This window comes from Anser anser (genome assembly GCF_964211835.1).
Source record: "Anser anser genome assembly, chromosome: 4".
NCBI classification, from domain to species: Eukaryota; Metazoa; Chordata; class Aves; order Anseriformes; family Anatidae; genus Anser; species Anser anser.
This window is the reverse complement of record NC_139724.1, coordinates 24,554,389-24,573,819: the sequence shown is the minus strand read 5'-3', so window position 1 is coordinate 24,573,819 and position 19,431 is coordinate 24,554,389. Positions and strand designations below refer to the sequence as shown.

The following is a 19,431-nucleotide window of genomic DNA, read 5'->3' as shown; positions in this document are numbered from 1 at the left end:
TTTTTAATAGGCCAAGTGTGAAGTAATACCTTTAGGAACAAGAATAGTTAGCCACATTTCTGAAGGATACTGTTATTCAAACCATAAACTCTGAAAAGATGCTGACATAGGAGAGATTGATGGAGGACAGAACATGAATGCGGGACAGCAAAATTCAGGGACACCCCACCACTACCACCACTTTTAAACATAAGGCACTCTAAATTGCTAGATTTTCCAACACAGGCACTCTAAATCGGAATTATACTTGAACTGAACATACGAGTACATTCACAGCCCAACAGCAGCTGGCTGTTGGCATCACCTTTCAAAACTGAAGGCCATGCTATAAGTACAGCGTTGTGATCCTTCAAGAGAGCTCTTTCCCTCAAAACAGTATTGTGTGTATTGGATGTTCAAAGAACATTTCACAAGGTAGCATACACGCACATTCTAGTTGACCCTGCTTATATCAGGAAACTTGAACTACACAGTCTCCAGAAGTCTTCACCCACCCCAGCCATACTGTAATTCTATTCTGTTATCCCCTACTGAATATTATTGAAATATTCCATACAGTTTTTGGTGTCAGCAATGCAAAGATGCTTCTATAAAAACTGGAGATACTTTCAAAAATGGTCACGCACATGGTTACGTAAAACATCCTTTCACTTTTTAAACCTCAAAGTAATTAGTCTGGTAAATTTAACAAAAAGGTTAAGGAGCATCTACATTACAATCAAAGTATCTGCAGGGAAAGATCTAATTGAAAGCTGTTCATGTTAGTCAATACTGCTGGAATTTGAAAGACAGATTCATAACAAATTATATTTTTTTTTTCTTTAAAACACTAGAGAAATTTGTGAAGATTTATTTGTTTTTATTATTATCATCATTATTTTTGGTGATAAAGGATACAATCAAGATCTAATATTTTCCTAGTTATATTAGAGTTTAATTCGATCATAGGAATTCTCTGATTGATTCCTGCATTATGCAGAATTTTGGACTAGATGACCACACTAGTCCCTTCTGGCCTTTTAATCATTAAATTAATTAAAGTTGTAATGATGTTTGCTGAGAGATTTCATATCTTAATGTGCTGAGGAGCTCTGAGATTCCCTTGACTTCTGTGGTTTATGTACACCAAAGTCCACATTGACACAACTTCAAAATCTACATTTTGATGTACGTAAGAGTTAGTTACCACCAACAATTTTGCTTTGTGTTCCCTTCCCAACGATCTTTAGGTGCATGTTGTTGACACACTGTGATGAAAGATATTTGTCCGCATGTAACAGCTTGTATTTCTCTGGGTGCCACTGTTCCATTAGTGGTATCAGTCTATTAAAGAATTCAAGCACCCGTTTGCCTCTGTAAAGTTCCTCTCTTGTGTTCAAAGTCTGAGGCTTCTGAAAGGACTTTTTGATGCTTTCAAATGGTTGGACTTGGTCAAACATGGCTTGACAAGGACTACCTTTCTCTCATAAGTTAGGAGCTGAGAAGACAGCTGGGCACAGAAGAGTGTGCAACACACACAAAACACACAACTAAAATAGCAAGAATGAATAAACAGGGAAGGAAAGAACAAGAAACAAGATACAAATGCACGGACAAATGTGTCTGTCTTCAGACAGACATAATTTCTTGCTTCTGCTTATCAGAAAGAGAAGTTTGATGCTTCCCTTTGAGAAAACATAGGAAATACTGCTTCACAGGGAAAGATATCATCACATCTTTCCAGCTGAATTCATGCTCCTTCACTTCCATCACTATTTGGTGTGTGCAAGTGTAAGCAACAAAATTCAAGTTAGCACTAAAACATAATTCTTCTTTAAACCTTATCTTAAGGCTAGCTCTTTGTTACCCACATCCTACCTACAAGACTCAAATGGAAGAGTTTATTTACACTTAGTGATTGGGGAGCATATGCTGTTAAATATATATATATATATATATATTAATTTAAATGACTCAGACTTGTGACTCAACCTCATGACCTACAAAAAGCAAAAGATAAATCTACATAAATTTGTGATCCACTGCTTTTTGTGATGTACTGCTTTTACCTTTGTCTTCCTAGCTTTATGCTCATCCATTCCTTTTGCTTTACACTTCAGGTTCTACTCTTTCTCCACATGAACCACAATGCAGACGAGATAGCCAAACTTCTGCACACATGAAACAGACAAACCACAAAACCAACAGACTAAGCTACCCAATAGAATACCTGCAGTACCCTGGACAGTTGAAGTTATCTCTGTCATTCTACAAGTTGTAGTTTAGACACTGTGTTTGTTCACATATTATTTGTCACAAAAACAGTCTTTATAAACCTTTGCAGTAAAGAATTCTGACATCACAAGACATAAGAATAATAACAAGGAATTACCAGTGCTTGGCTTTTCACGTACTGGAGTAAAAAGTCGTGACATAACATGAATGCAAAATATAACTATGAATGATACCATGATACCGCCAGATTTTAAATCAGAAGTCCATAGGGAAAAAAGAAAAAAAAATCTTCCATGCAGTCGAAGTTATTTTTTTTCCCCTCAACAGATGCTCAGAAAACACAGAAATGAAAAAAATTTATATCTCAAAACATGTTCTAACTGTTGCTTTTTAGAAACTAAAATATATAGTGACACATTTGAAAAGAAATAATACAATCAATTCTGAGACTTTGTCTACTATATAGTCATGATTTTCCTCAGGAAAAGAGCAGCACATTATGGCTTCTAATGAACCACATGGAAACACTAATGAAAATTATGCATCTAAGACCATCCACATGTCACAAGTGCATGGGAGGCACAGGCAGGGTGCTGAGGATGTCATTTTGCTTCAGAGAGTTGTCATGTCAGCTAATACAGTATTTTATAGAAGATTCAGCCGGGCTTTATGCAATATAAGTTAGAGAATGAAAAAGTAGTAATAATACAGCAAACAAGATGTCCTTGCAGAGGCAGTAAATATTTGGTTGCTAACGAGTTCAGATGCGCAACTGCAGACTCTTTACTTCAAGGTCTGGCTAAGGAGCAACTACAGTAGATTCTTTGTGTAGGTGCCAGCTACATTTTCGCTACCACTGGCCTTCCCTCCAACTGCATCCATTTCATCCAAGAGCTGAAGGGAATAAGAAAAACAGCCAAAAAGAAGTGTGGGGGGGGAGATTAACAGTAATGTGAAGAAAGAGAAACAAAAGCCTGCTGGGTGAGTCCTCCCACTGGCACAGAAAGCTCAAGGTTTTTGGACAATTGTGAAGCTGACAAAAATTCTAGATGTTGAATGCTTTATTTCAAGATCAAGTTTAGTTGCCTGTGTATAGTTGTTAAAACTGGAGAGATCACAAATCAGTGATTTGCAAAATAATGCAAGTTGAACAGTGCTTATAACAATTTACCAGCAAGCTTTTTACTCCTTAGTATATCCTCTAATGAGCAATGCATCACTCTCTCTGATAGTCTATACGTGACAAACGAAAGCAGTCTTAAACAGACATCATTGTCATTCTCTTAAAGTAACTGTCATGACAAAACTAAATAAAAACGAAACAACTTTCTTAAGAAAGTGATAGACATTCACAAGTTGCAATCTGTTTTTTCCTGTGTTAGAAGAGAGAGAGGACCCATACATAAAACATTCATACACATATGCATGTAGGTATATACATATGTATATGAATATATGTATACATTTTATGTATCTGAACAGAACTTCATAGGCATTTTCTATGTATACGCACATGTATATATATGTATATAGATACACAAATATATAAGCCACACACACTCCTGCGTAGTTCTGTTTAGCTGCAAAGTATTCAACAAGTTAGACTTTTTGGCAATATGGATGCCCAGCAACGAACAAAAGGCGTATAAATTGTGTCCTAGCAGACCATACAGTATGTGAAGTGCTGCACTACATCTCTCACCCCACCCCTTTATCATTCCTAGAAAATCAGAGAAAGATTTAGAAACCATAACTAAAATGGACCGTGCATTCACAGGCTACAAAAGAACAGTTTATAAATATCTTCCATGAGCACTGATTTAATGATGCTGGTTCAGCAAACTCTCCGAATCCTCTAATCCCTTTTTTAATCTCTGTTATATATTTAGTGCCTTTGAAAGGATTGAAGTAGCATACAATATCCTTATTACACAGCAACACTATAACAGCACAGCTTGGGGGAAAAAGAAATATTCAGAAAACATTTCTGAAGTGGTATATTTTAGGTGGTATTCAAGGTAGGATTCCTTTACAAACTCTAATTGCAATTGGTTAACACAACATGATTAGAGGATCTTCCTAATCTGGAAAACTAAATCACATAAATGGATTGCAGATCAGTTTTCAGACAACCAAAAAAGAAAAAGATCCCGTGAAGAGAGTAAAAGCAGGTGATCAACAACAAAACAAACAAACAAACAAACCACGTCAAAACAAAATATATTTTCTGAACCATCTCCTTTCCTGAGAAAATACTAAAATATTTTAGATATCAGATACCTCTATGACTTCCTTGCACCTATTAAACTGTAGTATTTTAACAAGGGAGAAGTTATAATCTCTTCTAGAAATTTGGCCAAATAAAATATAATAAAAATATGTTTCCTTAAATCCTTGGATAAATACAATAATTTTAAATCCAACACTTATTTTTTATTACAGACTAAAGAAGTTTTTCTAGCCTGTCTCTCAAATTATGGTCCAAAGTACAATTAAAAAAGAAAATTCTGGCTGAACAAAACCAGATTTTTTTTAGTTGTCATTATGCTCGTGACATCTATCCTACTAGCATAAAACCAAGTGATTTTGTTTTTCCATCAAGGCTTCAGATGTGGGTCACAGTAATTTGATCACTATTTCCTAAATCAAGCAATACATTGTAAATATGAAGATTCTTTAAGTCTTCCTGAATTTGTCTTTTAGATAAACAGAATGCCTATCCAATTCATAAACTATTTTCTAACCATTTCTAAAATGTCTTGTATACTTAACAGGCAGTACCTGAAAGAAGTAATATGAGATGTTCACAGGTGTGAAATAATCACCTGCACAACCTTTTTTTTAAAAAAAAAAGTTTAAGGCAATACTATCCTATTAGCACACTTTTTCAAATTATAACTATCAGAATTTTCCCCCACATTTTCCTTCCTCCAAACAGTTACGTAAAATTAACTTATGGTGTCACATCTGCAAGATCTACCTCTTAGGAATTCAGCTGTAGCCATCATTCACAACTACCATTATAACAGGAAATTTAGAAGAAAGTCTGAAATACCATATCAGAGGAAAAGCAACAGTAGATACAACAGGAAGAAAGTCTCCCTTGGAAGAGACATTATGTAGTTTACTTCTGAAGTATGATCCCTTTTAACATTTCACACTTCCTCAGAAGTAACACGTACCTTCACAGTAGAGGCAGAAGTTATGTAGTCTGAATCATGCTCCCTCTTCTCCTGAATCAGCACAAAAATATGTTTATTTATTTTTACAGATATCACATGCTTACGATGTGTCAGTTCATCTTCATGTATACTTACAGCAAAAATGTGGTAGTGGGAACCATGTTGGAAGACATTATAACACGGAGAAAGTGATCCTGATGTGTATTCTGACCCCGCTAAGCCTCTCTAGCTAGTGCCCGTACTTAACCTGAGTGGCCTCTGAATGACACTACCCCACACCCTGTTACACTAGCTTGCAGGTATTTGGAAGATATGCAGATGTTACAAGAGGATGTACAGATGGTCCTACCTGGTGTCATATATGACCTGTTCTTTGTGGACATTTCACACTCTTTAGGTGAGAAATTAGTGGTGGGAAAAAAGATTACCTTTAGCTGAGAGATGAGTGGTTGCCTGGTGAGGAAAAGGACTCTGAAAGCGTGGCAGGTGGCAAGGTGTGCTGAACCTCTTCACAGATGGGAATTCTGCGCAGCACGCCATGGCCGCCTTGAAGAGGACTAATGCTGACATGCCTCAGCAGTCTTGGCATCAGAAGGGACATAGGATGCCTCTCACTTTCTCTTCAGTAAATAGAGTTTAACCACCTATGTTTGAGTCACCTTTCTTACTGAGATCCAGAAAGACTCAGTATGAAAAAAAAAAAAAAAAACTTGAAACTTTCTTTCTTAAAAGCACAAAACCTTTTGTAGCAGCAAGTATCTTTTCTTCAGTTAATTGAAAGAAGAGAAAATAAGAATTGCATTGTTTTCACTAGTAACTTAACTTTGCAATTTACACATAAATGTAAAGGGAGGGGCTACCTTTTTGTCATGCAATTTTTATTCATTTATTTCTAATTCATACTTCCTTGAAAACGTGACCTCTTTTTTCATGGCAGACACACTAACTGCTTCTACATGGTGAAATACACTCCTGGTGTCTTCATATCTGCCAGTATTTGTTTCCTCCTCAGTCTTTTCAACATCAAATTCTAACGGACATGAGAGAAGTAAAAGGATGATAAAGGAAGGATGGCTGTTCTTCCATGATGTACAACACTTCCAGTACAAAACCAAACTTACAATGATGGGAAGACTAAAAAGAAAAGCAGAACAAAGAAACCTACTCAAAAACATATATATATATTTATATCATTTCCATGACAACAGAAATACATCATTAAGGGCCAGAATACTTCAGAAGAATTTGTTTTGCTCTAACAGAGAGTACACTAGTTGCATTTTTTATTTTTAAAAACAAAAAAACTCCTCCTCTGGAGTCTTCCCATTAACAGATAAGGGAATACAAGACAAATAGTTTCTTTTGATATGTAAGCAAGAAAACCTTACTTCACTTAAAGGGAAGAAACAGTCATTGCAAGCAAAACTGAACACATTTGTTTCTTAGAAGTCCACCAATTAGTTAAATACAACTAGAAAAGCAACAAAGTTCTCTCACAAGCATTCTAATCAGCTTTAGAATTTAAGGAAAAAATAATTTTAATTTTAGAATTTAAAACATGTTCATTTAAAAAGCACATCCATATAGTTTTGCTACTGAGATTGTTGTACATTGTTAGTTATAGCTACATAAATTTCCCTTCTCTTTGTTCATTATATGTGCACAGCCACCATTGCTTCATGATATGCCCCACCATTTTACACATTTATCTAAGTGCACAGACAAACAGGATCAGTTTTCCCTAACTAGGAAAGTATACACCAGTCTAACTATATCTATACAGCCCCTTAACAGAGATCCCTCCTGGGAACAAAAACGATATTTTAAGTTTTAGTTACCAAAACACATAATGCCTTTCTTTACACTGTTAAAAAAGAATCATGCACCTCCTTCCTAATGCTGTCTTCATCTTGTTATTCTCCCTGATTTCTTCCAGCCTTATGCAATTACAGGATTTTAGCTATATACCAGGTTCACTAGCTGGACAACATCATTTACTGAATGAAAGTTTTCTGCTATATCCTGCTAGTAACATAATTTTAGGACCCAATCCAACTTCAACATTGCTAGTACCTCTTTTCATCTTACCAATGCCATCCAAGAAGAAAAATCTCATCTCACTTCATAGCTTTTTGATTTCTTGTTCTTCCAATTTCTTACATATAAACTGTTATTTCTGGATTTACTTCTATCTCTGTTGCGCAGTGACCATTTGATTTTTTTTCTCCCTCCTTCAATTTTTATCCTATCTTTAAAAACAAAATTTACAACTTCCACTACTCTGAAATATTGATACACAATCCTAAAATGCAGGCACTTTTTAAACATACTAGGAAAGTATGCTGCTAAACTTGCAAAACAATGTACTCTAGGTTGGAATTGTTAACATGCTCCACTTGAATAGATGTCTACTTGAGACCTGGAAACTTTTGGAAACAAATGAGACTGCTACATTTGTAATATAACATAACAATACATTATAAAAGTCCTGCATTCATGAGACACCTGTTAACCCCACTGTTTGTCACTACCAGTTCAAGCTTCGTGGGGAGTAATAGTGTCTCTGTTTTGTTGAGTACAATGGAAAATGACATTGTTTAAACAAGATAAATGGACCAACACACATATCCATAACTTAAAAACAAACTATCCACTGTAAAACAGCAGAAAATTCAGGAAATTGGTCACTCAGGTTCATTTAAGTACTGCCTGACATTGATGAACTTTCTTCAAAAATACCTTCTTGGACTTCATGAAGCATCAACTCTGACTGGAACCTAACGAGCTACCTGCCATGAAGTCAAAGAGAACTGCTGATATGTTCTTGTTATATTCTTCATTGGAAGGATAAGAATATTTGGGAGTAGAACATTTAATAAAATAGTAATTCCATTAAATCTAAGTAAACTACCAATCTGCTATCTTATACGTAATTGAAACTCACTGTACTACCATTCACTTTGCAGTGCAATAGTATATAGAAAAATCTCTCTACTTCAGAAATGAAAGTGAGGACATTTGAGTAAAGACTCAGCAATTGAAGTCCAAGGTAGTTCTTGCTGTCATTTTGTAATGTATATATATGTAAATATAGTATATATCATATGTATTCAAGTAGTACAAAAATACTTCAGAGAGAAAAAGATTTTTCTTCTCCTTTTCTTGGAAAAGGAGTACAAAGCACTAAATCAAACCAGCAAATATGGCAACTTATTATGAAGTAGAATCCAAGTTTTCTTCTCTAGTAGAGTTGCACACAAAAAGTAGTCTATTTCATTGATAAATAAACAATAAAACATAATGTTCAGGTTTTTATTGCTACGTCATGTTCTATCACTTAAAGGTTCACTCTGACATTTATACAGAAAGAGCTTAAAATTATAGATTTTTTTCTTAAATGAATAGAGACGCTTCCATGGTAAATTGAGGCAACTTTCTCACCAGGCAATAGCTACAGCAAAATACATGTGTGTCTTGAATTTTGTCATACATCCTTAGAATGTATAAAAAAACAAGACAGAAGTGGCATTTATGTTTACTGTCTTGCCTATCTTTTCTATTGTGTTATCAAGTCTACTCAATGTGGATACAGGCTAGTAAAAACAGACACAAGTGACTCAAAACATACTGTGCATGCCAGAACTCTACTTCTGCCCTCTGCTACACAACTTCAGAGCACTCTTCTTTTTGAAAGAGTAAACACATTAAACTTTACGCCACAGATAAATGTGAATTCATCTTAGAGCCTGAAGTCACGAGACAACAGTCTTACAGAAGGAGGTATAGAAGTACTGCATACTCTTATATTTGGATATAAAATGTATAGGGGAAAAAACTGATGTGCAAAGTATTGGAACACCACCAAGGTTTAGTTTCTTCTGTAATACCCCTGTTAAGCATTAGTGAATTTAAATCTTATCTCTGAATACCACATAACATTTTTATATCTAGATAATTGAGGGGGGGGGGGGGACTAAGTTTTAAAAACAAACAAAAAACTATACCCACATTAGGGTGTTAATTTACATATCATGTTAAGTACCATTAACAAATTAGAGGTCTGCATTAAAAATTGAATACATGATGTAGGAAGAGATATTCTGTAATTTGAATACTGTCTGTGCTGGGGGGGGGGGGGGGTGTGTGTTCACATTTTTATCTTAGAAAGGACGAATAATCTGCTCAGGCCCTATCAAAGCAGCAGAGTCATTAGCGGTCTACTTTCTATCAATCTAGAGAAAAGTCACACTTTCCAAATAACCCCTGAGCAGTGGAGGACAAGCAACATTGCAGTAAAAGACTGAAACCGCTTTCTAACTGAATTATAACTTTAGAGCTTCAGACAGAGAAGGAAGAGAAAAAGAAAGAAGAGAATGTCTGAAATTGATTATGTAACTATCAGTTTGGGGTCATAATAAAAAGATGACACCTCCAAATCCACATACCATTCCATAAAGACAACCTGAGGACGTAGGGTTGCTGAAGAATGAAATCCTCAGCCAGAAAAACTGAGCATCTCATAGCACATCAGCTAGAATTTACTGTACAAAAACCACTTCTGGAACTAATCCAATATATAGACATATGCAAGGCTTTCATATCTGTTTAAATGCTTTGATGAACATTGCAAAGCTCTATTTAGACTTTCAAAAATAGTTATTTAATTAATTCTACTTTTTAACCACATTATTTTACACATATGCAACCACATTAGTTTTAAGCCAAACCTAAAGAATCTATGGATCTTTATTTTCCCTTATTTAAAGGGTTTATGTGAGGGAACTATATGAGTATCTTCAGGGCATTTTTTGCCACTTCACATTTGTGAGGACAGCCCAATATCTACCTCCTTTTTTTCAAACCGCAGTCCCAATTTCCTTGACTAGCACAGTGCCTGCAGCTATCTTTACTGAACAACTGTCAAAACAAGCTATAGCCCGGTGACTCTGAAAAGCTTCCTTCTAAAGTAGTGCTTTGTGAAATGTTCGTAGCAGTATAGTTTTAGAGGCAAAGTTACTAGCTGGCTGTTCAGTCTGGCTGAGCTCTCAAGCATTGCTATCCAGCAAAGCAGGCCTCTTGCTATATACTCAACACCAAGAGTTTTATGTTTTCTGAGCTCCTGTTCATTCCCAATAATGCCCTAATCTGCCAAATGACATACTACTCCTGAGGCTGCTGGCCTGTTTAAGACACCATCATGAACTGTGATGGATAGCACCTGCTTCAGTTATTGGTTCACCGCTTCTTATCTGTAAGCTCTGCTTACATATGGGCCCTAGCTGAGTACAGCTGAGCTAGGGAGAGGGGGGCTGTCCATTTGCCGTGTGTTTGCTGCTGCTAATGGGGAAAAATTGAGCTTTTTGGAGGACAAAAAGATTGCTTCAGAGAGCAACTGTGCACATTCATTTGGCAAATGCTTACATACAGCACAATGGGGGCAGGCTGTGGCTGCGAAACAAGGCAGGCAGGAAAGCTGCCAGGGTATACACTGAGGGAACCTAAAAAGGAGAAAGGAGCACACTGCCAGCCAAGCCTTAGAGATGGCTGTAAAAGCTTTGCCCAGGGAACCCAGCAGTGACTGCATTGCTTACTGCAACCATGAATGTCATTGAAACATGTCGGGCTCACCAGGAAGGGGGAGGAAAGGATTCACCACACATTTTCACTTTAAACTGTAATACCCAACAGATCTGAACTTCTATTTCAAAAGCTACCATATTTTAGCTTTTGTCCCAATAAAAATACGTCTTCACATTTACAAATCTGTTTGGTGTACACACTTTTAGTGATTTTCTGACAAAGAGTCCCATCAAACAGAACTGAAGAAAGTGATCCAAAGATCTCTGACATCCAAATAATGCCTGAATTCACACACAAGCCCACCTGTGAGAAGGCACCTGATGTCCAACACCTGTGCTTATGACCATTTAAAACTACCCCCTTTTCACAAATTGCTAGGAGCTACTATTTCCTCATTTGAGCTCTGAAATAATTGTTCATGTTTAGAATTTTGACTGAAATTTTAACTGATGCTAAGTTTACCTCCCAGGATGCCATTTTCTTGACCATTTTCATCAACAGCAGCACAATGAAATGGAAATCACACTAATTCTATTTGCACACGTCATACAAATTGAAGGGACTACAAGTATCTTAGAAGACAGAAACAGAATACAAAGTGATTTTTACATACAGGATAAGTTTTCTGGAAAAAAAAATGTAAATAACTGCATTAAGGTCAAATGTAAGATGCTACAGAATCAGCTGCAGAGAGACTACAGTTCCACTGAAAAGCTTTAGATAATTGTAGTGAATCACAAAACTGAGCACCAGTAGGTATAATACTGAGACAAAGATAGACGTCATATTGGGATGTATAAATAGGATTTGTAGGCAAGAAAGAAAATCTCTCTCCTCTGTTTAGCATTCCTAACACCACAGCTGGAATATCACTTCCAGCACTTTGCTTCCAAGAAAGATGCTAAGAGTCCAAAAGAGAATTGGAATGATTAGGGTTTAAAAAAATATAAAGTACAAACAGAAAGATCAGAGAAGAAAAAAAAAAAAAAAGAATGCCTAAGTATTAAAGAGAAGAACCTCATGTTACATTTTTCTAGGACATGAAAAACAATAGCAAAAAAAATGTAATAAAAACTTCATTTTTGTTGTTTGTCTGTTGTAAATTTTATGGAAATAGCGGCTTACCTGTATTAAAGTCATGTTAGATATCTTGGAAATCTTGGCACTGGCAAAACCAGTGAAGTGGAGTCGTGGCATCCATGTCAGTTGTGGAGTTTCCATCCAACTGATATCTTCAAGAACAGATCAAAAACAGATGCTCACCTAACATAGTTCAATCTGCTTTGTAAAAAGGGGGTGGACCTCACGGCATCTTTTCCATTCTTTTTCTATGCTAGCAGGAGACCATGTTTCCAAACAAGATATGTAAGAAGCAAATGACTGGCCTTGGTACATTCACATCTTTTATATAAAACCTTCTTCATTACTGCCAAGATCTGAATCTTCATTCCTCCATTTACAGTACCTCTGGGCTTTGGAGAATGTGATAGGCAGAAACCCTTATGATAATTATTCCTTTGCATCTTCACGTCCTCATTTCCTACTCATATACATTTTCTACGTAAAAATTAAATGGGACGCTAAAAAAAGGGGGAAGAAATGAGATGGTGGGGAGGCAGGAAAACTACAGGAAAAAATATTTTCAAGACGTTTAATTTTCTTACTAAATATTTCAAGTATGTTCTAGGATTTAAATTCTTAAATTAAAATAATTTACCATAATCTGGAGCAACTCTACTAATAATATCTTAATACTAGATTTTTTCCCCTACCTGGTACAGAAAAAGTAACATCAAATCCAACAGTTCTATGAATTACAACAGGGTTCAAACAAAGACATTTAGCTAACTAGGAAAGGATGCACATTTCATATCCTCCCACAATTGTTTTCGTTGAAGACAACATTAAAAGGAATAGCATATCATACATGAAAACCCACATACCTAACCTGTGACTGACTGACTGGTCCACCCCTCCCTCCTTCTTCCTTCCCCAGTCCCTCTCAAAAATTTTGGTTCCATCAATACTTTTTTTTTCTTCATACTTCATCACATTCTGAAAGGGCTGCCAAGGTGTATGACTATTTCACACAGACCTATCATTGCCTTGCTAACTACTTACTCTTAGTGGTATTTTACAGCATGATAGTCACATTTTCTGCTATAGTTCTACCATGAAAGGAAAAACATCACTAAATGCAGTACAGCAGCTTCAAAATACAATCAGGAGATAACTACTGAAGTTTTGTCAATTGCTACATTGAAAAAGAAACAAGACCCCTGAAGACCCATGTTTGGGAGTATTGCTTTGAGAAATGAATAAACATCTTTCACTCCTTCCCATTGACATCAAGCAGAAATGATAAAGGGAAGTTGACAGAGGTCACACACTAACGTGAAGAGCTCTGTAGAAAAATCTCTGGATTGTAATCCAGACTGACAGCTATCCTATTTTTCACCAGTGTTACTTATGATACACACACAATTCCTATTTCAGAGTCAGAATAACCCTCTAACTCTCTGAAGGCAGAATTTCTAGGCTTCGTCCCAGTCTCCTGAGCCAAACTACATGTGAATCAACTATTTACTTGCCCATCTGGTAGTCCAAGACAGCATACTGAAAACAGAAGTAGTCCTCAATATGCATTGTATTATTTATGCAGTTCCAAGAAAACTGGCACATCTATTACCTCTATGGTCTGAAGAAAATTGTGAATATTAACTGTAATGAATAAATTCAGGGCACTGAAATGTAATATATGGATAAGGAAGAAAAGGAAAGCAATCTCTCTCTAAATTCTTGTAGTGAAAAAATGCTTGTGTAATTTTCCATCGATGTTTCATTGATTTGGATACTTAATTTAACTGTGGTTGATATAATCACCAATTTACTTCCACAGTATCAATTAGATGTGTGTTCATCTGTCCCTAAATCTGATTTTTTTTTAACTCACTTTTCACATGTGAAATTGCACAGACATCAATTCTATTTTACTTATTCTATTAATTCTGTTTCACCCTACCCTACCCTGCCTCAATGTAACATATATCAGATCAAGGTTAACTTCTCCAATAGAAATTTATAGTTGGGGGGCGGAGGGGGGGGTGTTTTTTGTGTAATTTTTCTGAATTCACTTTTGCAGAAGAGCATTGCCTCTGACCCTGACCATAAGAGCTAAGCTTTTTAAAATGGCATCTAGGTTACTCCCACACAGTGCTGCAGAGCCCTTCTGATTAATGGAAGGAAAAACAATGTCCTCTTGTGCCTTAGATCAAGATGGGTCTCGAGACTCTTCCTTATTACAGTTAAGGAAATTAGTGGCAAAAATGGTCCCTCTGGAGGAAGAGGAGAGCCATCATTCCAAAAATCACTATTTCTAGGGACCTCCAAACTTTACTTTGATAGTATTATATGGTGGTATAATTCTTATGCAACGGGGAGAGAGAGAACACACACATAGCAGATGAAACCAGAGATAATTCAAATTTGAGAAATATCTTTGAAACATTTTGAATTCCCAAAGAGTCTCTTTTCAGTGGCTACTGAGCATTTCCAGAGCAGTGCTTCAGAAGACAGTGCTGTCCTCGCTAACAATATACTGTCATTGCAGACGAATCTATTAAAAGACAAAATTCAGAAGGCTGGAATTGCCCAGGGAGACAGTGATGCTGCAGAGGCTCTCACACTGAACAGTTTATGCCCACAGGTTTTACCTGTTCGGTTTTCAGATTTTCAGTCATATGTGGAGAATTCTGCTTCCTACACCTCATGCAACTCATCTGAATAACATATAGCTTCCTAGTCTAAATATCTTCCTAACCATGGTAACATCCCCCCAAACTCTCAAAGAGCAGATCTCACATTCAAATTTCTTCAAAACAAGGTGCTTAATGCCCAATGTAGTACACATTCTTTACCTGTATCTCACTTAGTGTTTGATTTCCAGATAACTAATATCAGGCAAACCGTGAGGGGGGAAAAAATAAGAAACAACCACCTTAAATAGTTTGGGCTGAAGAAAGACATCCCATTTATTTTCTACAATTTCTTTTGCATTACATATTTGTCTCAGCTACAGCTTTTATCTGCCACATATCTTTCCTACCAATTTTCAGTTCCACTAATTCCTACACTCTCTACTGGAGACCAAAACTGATACAAAGCAAGTGTAGAGAATGGAATGCTCCTACCAAAGGCTTAAAAGAATCACTTAGAAGGACTCACAATAACCTTGCTATTGCCAATTAAATGCTGATAGTTACTTCTACGGTGATGCAACAACAGTGATGGAGTAATAACCCCATTTTACTGAATTTTGAACTTCCGAGTTCTTTCAAGCATGGACAATTTGACTAGCTGGAATACCTGTAACCAAACTGACAGGATTTTATACAATGAGAATGTAGACTTTTCATTGTGTTGCTCAAAGGGAAAACTATTTAGTAAGCACATTCATCCACTTATTGGAAATGTGGTTAGAGAACTAGCAGGCTTAGCCTTCCCCTTCCCTACTTCTATTTATAAATCAGAAGTTACTCAGAGTTTATATTGCAATGAGAACTGTTGGGGGTCCAATCTCAAAAAAAAAAAAAGCTATTGTAAATTAACATTAAGGGAAGACAAGGGGCTTGTCTAGGAATAAAATTAGTGTCTCAAATGAGAATCAATCTGTGCATTTAAAGTGAATCTAAAACACCCTCATTCACCTCACTCCTATAATCCATCTGTTTATCATAACAGTATATCATAAAGCAAAATCTTTGATTCCTTGCAATTAGGTGTTTGTCATTCCTATTATATAAATGAAGCCATAAAGCATGTGTGTTGTAGAATAACAATGAATTTTTTTTTTAATCTTCTCCCCCTTCCCTCTAAACAGCAGAGGGCCTTAGGTCAACCAAGATGATGTTGCATGAGAAAATAGCAAAGTAAATTGAAAATTTGTTTCATAATTTGTTTCATGAAAACTTTGCTCATGGTCTGGAAATTCTAATCTTTATTGTGGTAAACATTCAGTTCTTTCTCTGAAAAGAATGTTTTTTTGTATGCCCAAGATCTCAAACAAAACTCTGAAAAAATACCCATAGAGGCTTTTCTGAAAACATAAGCATTTTTTCTTCAGCAGTTACAACAAATTCTGAAATTCGTGTTCAATGCAATAAATAAATGAAAAGAACAGTCATAATTTGTGCCAGGAACTTAACCCAGCTAGCTCATAAAAAAGACTTGATTAACCATATGTTCCTTGGCATAGAGAAGACAATAAACTATTTGGGCACAATATATTCAGAATTCAGCAAGCATTTTAACTGCTGCCACAAGTTACTTGAAAATTTACAGTCATAGGCACTTTAATTCTTTGACCTTAGGAAGTTATTAGCTGCAGTGAATTGCTCAAAACATAGGGTAAAAAGTGAGTGAAATGGGAATACCACAAAATATTCCTAGAACTTCCTTTTCATTCCTCAGAATTTTCAGGTTTAGGATATATGTGTGAGAATGTTACCATTTTAAAAAAAATGAGAGCTTTAAAAGGGGATGGAGGGGAAAGATAGTGTAAGAAAAGTAATTCTTTTCTTTGCAAATACTTTGTGCCAGAATAGACATGGTAACAGACAATAGTCATGGCTCTGACAAACCCTGAAATTCAAGATTCCAATATATAAGCCACATCAACCAGATTTTCTTATCAGCTCTACAGCTTGTATGCACAGCAAACTAATGAAATGGATATTTGTTTATTACATCATACTTCAGGATGTGACCAGGTCATCTCAGATCCTCTTCTTTCTAGCTAAATGGGGCACTGCATTCTCATCATGTTTCATTATAATTGTTGATTTTATATTTTCCTCCAGATCCCTGATAAAAACATTAAGCAGTATATAATCAATCCCTTCAGTCCTGCTTAAAACACGGGACATAGGTGCCTACTCCCTATTTAAAAGTAATATGAGAGCCATCAGCCAACTCCTATTCTATTTAAAGTATATCATTTCAAATTTGTATCACATCTTTTTTTAATCGAAATATCAAGTTCCAAAAAAAAAAAAAAAAAATGACTGATTTCCAGTGTACCTTGCCTGCTTTTAAATACATCCTTGCATCATTACTTTTGTCAAGCAAGATCTACTTTCCATTAACCCCAACTGACTGCATTAATTATATTATATTCTTTCAGTTTCCGATTAACCAAGTCACATAAGAACCATTTAATCACTTGCCTGGGATCAGCATCACACTGGTAAGAATACAAATACTTTCTTTCACTCATTGCTTTTCGAATATTGGAATAGTTTCAACATTATGCCATTTTTTGGAAGCTACTAGTTCTGTTTTACAAACAAGGTGTTTCAAGGTGTTTTCTGTTTGTTTGTTTTCCTGTTGTGGTTTGGTTTTAGGAAACCTAACAGGGCTAGTTTTTTAAAACTATAAGTCTTTTGCAGGCTACTATTTCATCTCTTACTTTTATTTTATCTCTCAGTATAAGAGAGTAATTGCAAAATGCACATAAACAGGATGCTTGCTTTGACAGTCAGAAGGGTCCCCGAGCATCATCTCCTCCAAGCATGGAGAATAAAACTAGAATCATAGTATGAATTCACAAAAGCTGGAGTTTATTAATATTTCTTGAAAAAAGACCATCTTCTGCTCTGACTTCTCAAACGTAACTAAAATAAACATTTTTGCTAGTATATGAATGAATTTGAAAACAAAATGTTGGATTTTCAAAGACACCTGACTGCATAAAAAGTAAGTCTCTGACACCAATCCTGCTGCCAAGCAAAATTTACAAGCTCTTAGGATCAACTCCATCATTTAGAAGTTGCATTATGTTTCATGACCAGTAATGACTCCAAGTGATTACTCAGTTTTTCTTACAACTTAAGTTCAATACACACAAATTAGTCTGGAAATATCAGTCTATAAAGCATACCTGTACATTTAAGTGTATATTAAGTGTTTTTGATAGAACAATTCACACAACCATCTTATCTTACTGAGCTGCAGACACAAAGGATTAAAAATAAAAAAAATAAAAATTAGTGACTATTCTATTGAATTAATAATGTGATAAATGTTGTCCTTGATTATATTTCCAGAAAAAATAATCACATACTTCCTATATTCTCTGCAATAGTAAACACTATCTAAACAGTACAGACATTAGAAATAATTTAGTTTTCTAGGTGACGCTGATATAAACCTGAGAGGCTCTTGGGGTTTGAAATTAAATTTCAAAAGCACATATACAGTATCTCATATTTCCACTAGTCAAGTGACACGATAAGCCACAGAACAACATAACGTACTCTTTTTTTTGGAGGAGGTCTCTGACTCAATATTATGTAGCTGACTGCCACAAAGAAAGGACGCTAACTAATATTAGCATGAAGAAAATTTAATTTCTATCACTGAGCACAGATGCCACACATTTAGATCAGTACGAATGCTGGGTGATATCTGCTGATAATTCTGAAGATTCAGATATTATGAACAGAAACACTATGGAAGTTCCTTTTCTTGAAGTGTTATTTTATCCTAATAAAATTAGCATGTTATTAAAAGAGGCCAGACAATTAACATGCAGTTTTCTGCAAGCTGAACTCTTAATTAGGCTAATCATTTAGAAGACACAGGAAATAAAGGAGTTAATTTAGGCAGTCTGTACATGAAAAGAATTAAAAGTTAATGTTAATCATGCACCAAATAAAAATGAAGCCAGATGGCATAACCTGTGAAAAAAACTCAATTTTCATTTTCATAAAACTGTAATGTGAGCAGCATCTTGTCTACTAATTAGCAGAACTTGATGATCCCACTTTCAGTATATTTAACATATGTACACATGTAACATATGTATTTGAGCATATGTACAACTTTATATGATAAATATTGAGAGAAATACCATACCGTTTATTTGATCTTTTTCCTGAAAGCCCTTATATAGCATCGGAGGAAGTATACAATACTGTATAAAATACATATACACAATATATTCCTAATGAACCAGGAATGTTACCTACATGCAGAGTGAAAGTGAACCACAACATTTTTATAGTAATACTGTGGTAATGCCTAGAAATTCAGTCAAGTAACACAAACCTGCAGTGCCATACGCTGTGGAAATCGGAAAGTCAGAGACAAAAGCCATGCCCTGAAGAACTTTTAACTCAACTATTAAACAAAATCCTCTGTTGCAGAAAGAAGAGAAACAACAAACCACTTAAATATCCCCATAAATAGACCTAAAAATAAAATGCTAAGTTAAAAAAAAAAAAAAGAGAGAGGGAGGAGCGGTGTTAGAAAAGTGTCAGAGGATTAGGAACATAGATTTTATATTCATAATTTGAGTATGATACTTGGTAAGCTCTTAGTCTTCAGAACATTTTGGGACTACAATACAAAATTCCATGCAAGACCAAAACAGCAGTCATGTTTATCTACATCTCTG

At 35.6% G+C, this 19,431-nt stretch overlaps 1 protein-coding gene across 4 annotated transcripts in view; it reads right to left on the bottom strand.

Annotated features, from left to right (window-relative positions):
- GPM6A (glycoprotein M6A) overlaps positions 1–19,431 on the bottom strand; it is a 177,250-nt gene that overhangs the window by 123,821 nt on the left and 33,998 nt on the right. For 2 of the 4 annotated variants that reach the window (XM_083835362.1, XM_083835364.1), the window contains exon 3: positions 5,397–5,447. The exons of the other annotated variants lie outside the window; for them this stretch is intronic. The gene's annotated coding sequence lies outside the window, so the exon portion shown is untranslated. The remainder of the gene's footprint in view (positions 1–5,396; positions 5,448–19,431) is intronic. 4 annotated transcript variants of the gene reach the window in all.